Genomic DNA, 10491 nt, shown 5'->3' on the forward strand with positions numbered 1-10491 from the left:
CCCCCTTGCCCTCCCATCTATACAGTGCCTCCATAATTTTCTAGAGTAGACCGCTTATAATACAAACTATGATCATTAACACAGTAGGTGCAGTTGTTAAGAGAGGGTCTGAATCTGATCTCACACTAGTGAGAATCAGGAGTGATTCCTCTGAAATCAATAGGTAGAACATCAACAGCCAGTAGGACAGGATTTGTGTATGAAACAACTGCTCTGAGACCCCATGTGAAGGGGTTCACTCGCTGCAGGATCGCCTCCTTGTGGCCAGGCATGGCATACTGGCTCTCTCCCTGTATGGCACCCTCTGACTACGACTGCTCTGTCACTGCAGTGGTCTCTCTTCCGGTAACTCAGCCCTCCGGGCAGATTTAGTCCTCCCCTTCCAGAGTAACAGAAAGTCCAACATAAAAGAGTCCAGTGTCCCCACAAGAGGGTCTTTAGTCCCAACTCTGTGTCCCTGGTCCTCACACCCTTGCCTGAGGGCTTTCCCATGTCCTTGTCCCTTTCTCCAGACTCATGCCACCTTGCCAGGAGCTGATAGGGGAACCCAGGTCCTCCCTCTACACTGGGTTCCAGCCCAGGGACCATATAACCAACAGCCAGGGTCTGCACAGTGCCACTCCTTGCTGCTGTTTCCCATGGCTCATTCCTACCGTTAGCCTTTTCTCAGGCCATGGACGGCAGGTAGCATAGGCCAGGAAAGGCTGTGCCTCCCCAAACAGCCTGCCTGCTTCCAGTTCCCTTCCCACTCTTCCGTGGCCGAGAGGCTGGGGCCGGCAGGCTGGGGCCAGTGCTCACAAGGCCCAGGGCTAGAGGCACTGGGGCTGGGGCCACGCTGCACCACCCAGCCACCCACCCAGCGCTCAAGGGCTGGGGGTGCTTCAGCCGCGCCGCCCACCCAGTGCTCTGGAGCTGAGGGCGCGTGGGGCGGATGCTCTGGACTCCGGCAGAGCAGGGGGTGGTGGAAGGGGAGGGGCAGGGCCTCAGGCAGAGGGGGCAGAGCCTCGGGAAGAAAGGGAGGGGCTGGTGGCTTGCCTCCTCCAATGGCTCGTTCACCCACCACCCATGCCTCAGGCTTTTCCCCCCAGCCCCTTTCTGGGCTCTTTGTAATGAGCAACACTCCCAGGGCATCTCCCTAGAGCAGGGGTGGCCAACCAGTGGATTCGGAGCTGCATACAGTTCTTCAGAAGATAATATGCGGCTCCTGCCAGGAGCCGACTCTGGGGGAAAAATGGTGGGTGCTCAGCACCCACCGGCAGCCCTATCAGCCCCCCCCTCCGTCCCTCCCCCAGTGCCTCCCACCCGCCGTGATCAGCTGTTTCATGGCGTTGAGGAGGCTGGGGTGGGGAGGAGCGATGATGCGGCACCCAGCCCCCCTCACTCCCCCAGTGCTCCTCCTCCCTCCCCTTGCCTCCTGCACGCCGCGATCAGCTGTTTTGCGGCCAGCAGAAGGCTCTGGGAGGGGGAGGAGCAAGGACACAGCTCACTTGGGGGAGGAGCAGAATGGGGCGGGAAGAGGCGGAGCGGAGGTGGGGCAGGGGCAGGAAGAGGCGGGGTGGGGGTGGGGACTTGGTGAAAGGGGTGGAGTTGGAGGCAGGGCCTGGGGCAGAGCCAGGGGTCCAGCAACCCCTGGTCCATGCCTGTGTCTCCTTGAATAAAGCACACAGTGACTAGCTGGTGTGGAAAGTTTTAATTGGCATTTTTCTTACACGATCTAACAGTGGAAGGCAAGTGCAAACACAAAAGAAAATATACAGATGAAAATCAAGGCTTCCAACAGGAGTGGGAGAATAAGTACTTTTTCGTTGAACGTAATGGTAAGGCCATGTGTCTTCTCTGCCAGACGTGCATCTCTCAGTTCAAATCTTCAAACTTGCAAAACTTCAAACTTGTGTCATTTCGCTTCTAGCCATGCACATATGGATCAAGAATTCCCACAAGGTTGTGAACTCTGCACTTTAAAACTGAAAACTTTGAAAAAACAAACAGATGTAGAAGCCCAGTTCTTCACCAGATTTGCCAACCAATCACAGATTGTAACGTTAGCCTGGCACATAGCCTGTGCAAAAAAGCCCTACTCTGAAGGCGAGTTTATAAAAACTGATGTGATTTCAATCCTGTCACCAGAGAACGAGACTCTACAGAAGAAAATTTCTGGCCTGCAGCTTTCACGCCACACAATAGGACGCAGAATCTCCAACCTGAACAGTGACATTGAATCGCAACTGCACTTGCAACTTCAGCAGTGTGAGTATTTGAGCATCGCTTTGGATGAGTCGTGTGATGTACAGGATAAACCTCAATTATTGGTATTTGTCTGGACTGTGTCTGACGACTGTGTTGTAAGGGAAGAACTCCTCAATATCATGTCACTAAAGGACAGAACTCGTGGACGAGATCTAAAGGCGGCACTGATGTTAGTTGCAAAACACCACTTCCCTTTACAGAAGCTCACTGCCACTGCAATGAATGGGGCTCCGTCCATGTGGGGATCTGCGAATGGATTAATAGGGCTTTGTAAGTCTGACAAGAGCTTTCATGAATTTTGGACATTTCACTGTATTATTCATCGGGAGCAACTGGTATCTAAAAATCTCAAATCTGATCACGTCGTGAAACTTGTGTTGTACATTGTGAATTTCATTCGCTCAAATGCACTCAATCACAGACAATTTCAAAATCTAATTGAAGAACTGGATGAAGATGACTTCCCTGCCGATTTGCCATTTCACTGTGCAGTTCGATGGCTCTCAAGAAGTAAAGTTATTTCCCGTTTTTTTGAGCTTCTGGAACCAGTAAAATTGTTTATGGAGGAGAAACACAGAATACACCCTGAGTTTACAGATCCTGGGTGGGTTCTAGATTTGGCATTTCTTGAAGACATGTTGCTGCATTTGGATAAACTAAACGTGGCCTTGCAAGGAGAATTCCAGTTGCTATCTGATCTAGCGCAAAGCGTATTTGCGTTTATGAACAAACTGCAGTTGTTTCACAGACAAATGCTTGAGGGAGAGCTGACACACTTTCCCTTAATGTCACAACTTCAAGCCAGATCAAAAGAAGATGCAGTAGAACCCCTAAAATGGAGCACAACTAGATATGCGAGCGTGATTAAAGATCTTAAGGACAGTTTTGAGGAAAGATTCCAAGATTTGCAGCGGAAAAGACCTCAAATCAGATTTCTAATTGACCCTATTTGTGCTGAAGCCAATTGTCTGAAGTCCCCTCTAGTCACTGATGAAGCAACATCCCAGATGGAAATAATACAACTTTTGGAAGATGACAAATTGAAATGTGTTCAGAAGACAGAGGGGACCCTTACTTTCTGGAAATCTGTACCAAATACCCCAACATCAGAGGTGCAGCCCTAAAATTAATCTCAATGTTTGCCTCGACCTATCTTTGTGAGTCTGTTTTCTCGACACTCAAACATGGGAAATCCAAGTCCCAATCTGTTTTGACAGTCAGCCACTTAAGAGAACTGCTGCGTGTGAGCACAACTTAACACAAACCAAACTTCAAGGGAATTGATGAAAGCAAAGATTGCCAGAAGTCCCACTAAGTAAAAGGTTAAGACAAGTTATTATTATTGTTAACTATACATTATAAATGAATAATATACATTATCAAATTATATAATGATTGTGTGTGTGCATATATATATTATATACACACACATACATATATGTATACAATCATTACATATTACTGTGGTTCTTTGGCAATGTATATTGGTAAATTCTGGCTCCTTCTCAGGCACAGGTTGGCCACCCCTGCCCTAGAGGCTCCTTGGGTCAGTCACAGGAGCTCACTCCAATCCTGTGTCTTCCAGATATCTCCACATTCGAGTGCCCAGATAGTGACTGCAAACTCTCTCCCTGCAGCCCCCTTCTTTGTCTTTGTCTCTCTTTGTTGATTGGTGCAGCAGCCTCAACATACAAAGCTGTGACCATCACTTTCTTAATTCATTTTTTAGTCACTTTATATCTCCTTTCACTCAGGCTGGTATCCTTAAGAAATACAGCAAGACTTCTTTTGCACTGTTGCATTTCCATGACATTCTCATGAGTCCCTTTAGGGAGAAATCCTTTGATTCCAAGCAAACTTACTTTTTTATAAAGAAACTTTCTTTCCATAGAATTTTGCACACAATGCCATAGTATGTGATCAACAGTTTCTTTGGTTTTGCACACATTACACAGTCCATCTTTATTTCTTTTTAATAAGTTTAACTTATTTATAGCATGACTACATCACTTTTTCTATCATAACTGTGGAGTATAGTATTGTCTTTGATTTTTGAGCATACATCATGAAACTTCTGTCCTTTTGTTTCTTTAGTCCATAGTTCTTCCTTCACAAGCTCCTTCATGACCACACTATTAAATTCTTGTCTGTTTAAGGGTATCTTAATATCTGCCTCCTCATTTTTTAGAGCTTGTTTTACTGCTTTGTCAGCCATCTCATTTCCAGGTATTCCGATATGTGCCGGAATCCATGCTATTGTTACACAGGCACCTGCTTGCATTATTTCCATAGTTAGGAATATTATTTCACTTATGAGGTCATGTCTGTATTCTGTAGTCTGTTCTGATTGTCATGATGCCTGACAAGGAATAAGATAAAATTACAGCTGCAGCTGGTTGCCCATCTTTTACTTGGCTAGCGCTGACATTATCCCCATTAGTTCATCTGTCAGAACGGTTACATAATTCTATAGCCTTTTAGATTTCTGGATTCCATGACTAGGAACACAGAAGGCTGTTCCCACTCAATCCATGCTGTCATCTCCTGATCCGTCTGTATAGACTTGGCAAAGCTGGCCCCATTTTTCATAAGTAAATTCAGAAATTTCATTGGTCATAATGTCTGTTTTTCCCCCTTTCTCTCATTTTTTCATACAATTCCAAATCCACAAATGGGGGAATAACTGTCCAGCTGTAATTTGATTTCTCATGACTAAACATTTTTATTTCTCTCAATTTTTCTTTTTTACATATCTCCTTTACCTATTTTGACCTGACAGCATGAGGAAATCTGTGGCAATCCATATCATTTTGTCTACTAAGCTCCCCCCAAGTCCTCATAAATCTGTTGTGCACTTCTATTTTCATTATTCCCTTTTACCTTTGGCCGAAAGGTTAGCTCCAATAGTTTCTTCCTTGGATGTATCGGTGCTTCTGCAGCAGCTATTTGCAGCACACATACTGGTGTTATCATTGCACCACATGCCACTAGCAGAGCTTGCAGCCCCCCCTCTACAAACTTCCTCTGTGTATACTAAGCAGCCTGTTCATGCCCAGCTGGGCTTCATGATCAGTTAAGCCTGGCTCTCCCTCCAGGTGCAGTCAGATAACATAACTGGCTTCTCAAGCTCACATTAGCCTTTCAGGGCCTGTATGGGGGTACACACATAATACACCCCCAATCTAGGACACTAGGTCTCATGGAATCCCCTCCTAAGCCTAGCCACACGAGCTGGGGGTGAAACTCCTAATGAATTCAGCCCCTGGTTTCCAACCAGAACACCCAGTCGAAAAGAGACCCTGGCGGCTCCGGTTAGCACCGCTGACCGGGCCATTAAAAGTCCGGTTGGCATGGGGATGGCAAGCTCCCTACCCAGCTCCGTGAGGCTCCCTGGAAGCAGCGACATGTCCAGCTCCTAGGCAGAGGGGCGGCCAGGGGGGCTCCATGCACTGACCTCGGCCCGAGCGTCGGCTCCACAGCTCCCATTGGCGGGAACCGCCCTGCCCCCCAACCGCATGCTCCAGCCCTGAACTTCCTCCTGGAGCACAGAGCCCGCACACCCAAAATCTCTCCTGGAGCCCACACCCCAAACCTCCTCCCACACCCCAACCACCTGCCCCAGCTCGGAACTCCCTTCCACACTCTGAACCCCTCACCCCCAGTCTGGAGCCCCCTCCTGTACCCCAAACCCCTCATCACCAGCCCCAGTCCAGAACCCGCATCCCCAGCTGGAGCCCTTAACTCCCACCCCCACACTGCAAACCCCTGTCCCAGCCCAAAGCCCTCTCCCGCACCCTCAACCCCTCATTTCTGGCCCAACCCCAGAGCCCGCACCCCCAGCCCAGAGCCTGTACTCCCTCCCACACCCCAGCCCCAGCCTGGAGCCTACTCCCATACTCTGAATCCCTCGGCCCCACCCACCAGCACCCCAAACCCCTCATCCCTGGAATACCCCAGATTCTGCACCCCCAGCCAGAGCCCTCACCCCCTCCCGCATCCCAACCCCATGCCCCATCTTGGAGCCCCCTCCCGCACTCTGAAACCCTCATTTCTGGCCCCACCCTGGAGCCCACACACCCAGTCGGAGCCCTCACCCCCTCCTACACCCCAACCCCCTGCCCTAGCCCAGTGAAAATGAGCGAGTGAGGGTGGGGGAGAGCGAGCGACAGAGGGAAGGGTGATGCCGTGAGCAGGGAGCATGGCCTGAGAAGGGGTGGGGCAGGGGCGTGGCAAGGGCCTTTAGGTGCTAATGGAATACAAATAATAACAGAACAGTATTAACCCAGTATAAGATCAGAAGCCACCCCACGGTGTGTCAGTGAGGGAATGAAGAAGGAACCAAACTCCCACAAGTCTTCATGAGAAATTATGTCCCTAGGAAATTAAAAAATGAACAAAAATATAGCGTATGGGACCCCAAACATGGCCTGCGCTATCTACATCCATAGATGTCAGACAATATTGATGTGCAGCATTTGTATTACATATTCTCTTTGAATACAACTTGGTTAATCAAGCTGATTTATTGCTCATGTAAACCTATTATTATATTTAAGACTCTATTAGTGTTTCGAATATAAATCCTTTTTTGATGGAATTAGACTTAGCAATATGCCAAGTGTAAGTTATCTCCTCTTCTCACAAATCCATGGAGTAATCTGATCGTTATAGTATCTATAAAATGTAAGGAAGTGGAGAAACAGCTGCTTCCTTAACATAAGATCCCAATCAAGCTAGATCAGTGGGCCAGATTCTCCTCTTATTTACATTTGTGTAAATCCCTTACTGTCAGTAGAGTTACAGACTCAAGCCTGATACAGTGACAATTCTCTAGTAGCAAGCACACTTTTCCATATGTCTTTTTACTACATTGCCCCTTAACTCCTGCCTTCAGGTAGATGTTCAGTTGTTTCAATAGACCCGGTTCTGATCTCACACCAGTGGGAGTCAGGAGTAATTACACTGAATTCAGTGGAGTTACACAGATATAAAATCAGTGTGAGATCAGAATCAGGAGTTCAATCAATGTCAAGCCAGTATAGGTGAGAGGATAATCATGCCCAATATATGGTATACCTAAAGCTACTGCAATGCTAATGCTAAAAAGAGGATCATTTTGGGCAATCACTGTGGACCATATCCAGAGAACCCTATTCTGTTTTTACTCAGTCTTTCACAGGCAAAATTCCCATAAAGACTTCAGGATTAGGCCCTATGATTCCATGAACTTTCCAACTCAGACACATGTATGAAAATAAAGCAAGTTCAGGACATGTCAGTCAGGTTATACTTGGCTCTAATTAACACTCTTACAAGTTTCAGCACTATTTATCTGCACGCAAGTGTCACTCAAAATGATGAGCCATTCTTTCCTACCCCTGAAAAGGTCTAAGAAAATCAGTGAAATATTTCTAATCTGATCTTTCTAAGTGAAAGTCCACCTCACTGATCAATAAGAGTAAGGACTGAATATCCCAACTCTGATCAGAGCCAAGTATGGAAAGAAAGATTTGATCCATCTGTTATACCCAATGATCAAGAAAGCAAAGATCAATAAAAACTGAATTCCACTGACTTGTGGGCCTTACACGAACTTCAATATATTTGTACTGACTGGACTCTGGAGAGCCTCCCTTTTGGATCACTGGGTAGTGCTGTTGCTTAAGGACTGCAAAGGCCCAGAACTACCATTCAGCAGGTCTGATTGCAGATGGGAGGTTCCATTAACAGATTAAGTCTTTCCTTTGTGCTGACAGACAGGGCTATATCCATCTATGGAATGTGGGGATAGTGCCTGGTTGTAGGTTACAGATGACTTGTTTCAAAACTAGGGCAAGAGAGCAGTTCTGGTGGCAATCAGGACTCACCTGAATGTATTGCATTTATGGGGGCCGTACCCTATGAATTCAGATTCAGTAGTCAGAGGGTGACTGGCACCTTACACCCATCATGACAGTCTTTGTATTTCTTTTCCAATATTTGTCTGGGTTTTAATGATTCACAGTGATTTCCTATTTTTCAGACACGTGTGTTTTTAGAACAATGTTCTATCGAGGATTTTTCATCTAACATTGTTGATATAGGGCCTGATCCTCCACTCCATTACAGCAGATTTATGCCACTGTGACTCCACTGTAGTCAAGCAGGCTCACCGTATCAAACTGCCTAGCATGTATGTGTACCATTACCCCTTGCAAAATGGAATCAGAACTGTTCAACTGTGTCATAGGCCCCATACTTCTAACAGCTAATGGAGATTCTCTTAGCTCAAGTGACAGAGGCCTGTACTTTTAGAAAAGATTTGAGTTTATTCCAGATGCTACTGAAAAGTTTTGAGTGGCTACGGTCAGCATAGCAACAACCATGATATTCCAGGTGACAGACTTGTTGCAATACATATTTATAATCTTAGGTTCCCAATCCTGCATTTAGTCAGGAGCAAAGTTATACATGTGCTTAAGTATTTGTAAGATCAAGGCCTTAATTCCGATTTAACAAAGCTGGTATTTTTCCTTGGAATATTTCCTACTCATAAGGGTCTGCCTCCAATTCCATGCCCTAACCACTAGCCACACTGCTTTTTCATAGAAACAGCATTTCTATTTGTTAAAACTCTAAGGTAAAGTGTGAATATTTAAAGAAAACCATAGCCAAATTTAGGTATTTCTAGAGAAACAATACTTGAAGCATAGTGATTTCTATTGTCCTCTGCACATATATGGTGTGAACATACATTGATAGATAACAAGAGGACTGGCAATATATGGTCTCTCTGTCTCTGATTGCTCACATTATGCATGAGTAATATGGCCATGCCACATTCACGTCAATAAAGCCTTCATACCATACCATGGTGTCATGTATCCTCCCTGTGTTCTTTTCTCAGAGACAATAGTATAAAGATTTTATTAGCATGTATTTGAGATGACTACATTACTCATGCAAGGCAAAGACTCAAATGAGTTATGCAGCTCATCCCAAACAAGTGCTAATAAAACCTCCATGTCACACCACTCCTTGTGCGTATGCCACAGGCTTTTCAGAACTTTTAAAAACACATTTAAAAATTCTAATATTTCTAAGTCTTCTCTTTGTAAAATCAGGTTGTCTTAGTACCAAGAGTCCAACTGTATTGGTGGAAGAAGAAGAAAAATATAGTTATTTAAGAGTAGGAACATTTGGAAAGGCTCTAAATTAGCTTTTCTGTAAGTCAGAGTGTTATGATTATAAGGTCCAATTTCTCATGGCCTCCCAGGCTACAGAGGGAACTGCTGGATGGATGATGGAAAAGATGATCCCAGATCCCCAGCAGCATAAGTGCCATTTCCCTGACAGCTTGAGTGATCAGACCTTAAAATTATTGCACCATGACTCCATATTTCCCATCCTGTGCCTTAGGCCAGAGTAAATTTGGAGAGGGCTTCGACTTGGGGATGGGGGAAGAAATATTTTTATGCCAGATAGTTTTTTTTATTTTTTTAAAAACAGCAATTCCAAAGCTGCTGAGAGGTAGAAGTAGTTCCAGGATTGATGGATAAGAGGGCAGACTGCAGATGAGATGGTCAAAGGGGCAAGATATCACATGTGTCACCTCCATAGTATATATATGGGACAAATTTCTTTCTAGTTTTCAATAATATATATTACTTTGGTCATAAGCACTAGAACTCTTAGCTGTTTGTTTGCTTTCAAATGTTAGCACACACACACTTCCTTTACCATCTTGATATTTTAAACAGAGAGAGGAGGCCAGGAAACATGGGTGCGGGGAGGAGATAAATATATCACAGGAGATGGAGCAGAGAGTAAGTGGAAGGAGAGAAGATGAAGGTAACAATAGCCAAAGTAGAGACGGACAAAGTGAGAGTCAGAGAAATGGTGAGTGTCAGGCGGATGGGAACAGAAAGAGGGACCGTGGGGAGATAGAAGAGAGGAGAAAGGGAGAATTACAAAAAGATGCTGTCAAAGGGGATAAAGAGCCAAATGCATGACACAGAAGCGTCTCTCTCAATCTGCCAAGGCCCCAGTGTGGGGCACAATGGGTGGAGACTAAGAGTATGTCTACACTGTGAAGTTGTCAACAAAACTTTTGTCTTTCACGGGTACTTTAAAAAGCCCCCCCACGAAAGACAAAAGTTTTGCCGACACAAGTGGCAGTGTGAATGTGGCTTTGTCAGCAGGAGCGCACTCCTGCCGACAAAGCTAACGCCGCACACGGGGCTGGAAGTAGTTTGTCGGCAAAAG

Source organism: Terrapene carolina, unplaced genomic scaffold (genome assembly GCF_002925995.2).
Source record: "Terrapene carolina triunguis isolate 2854851 unplaced genomic scaffold, T_m_triunguis-2.0 Scaffold406, whole genome shotgun sequence".
NCBI classification, from domain to species: Eukaryota; Metazoa; Chordata; order Testudines; family Emydidae; genus Terrapene; species Terrapene triunguis.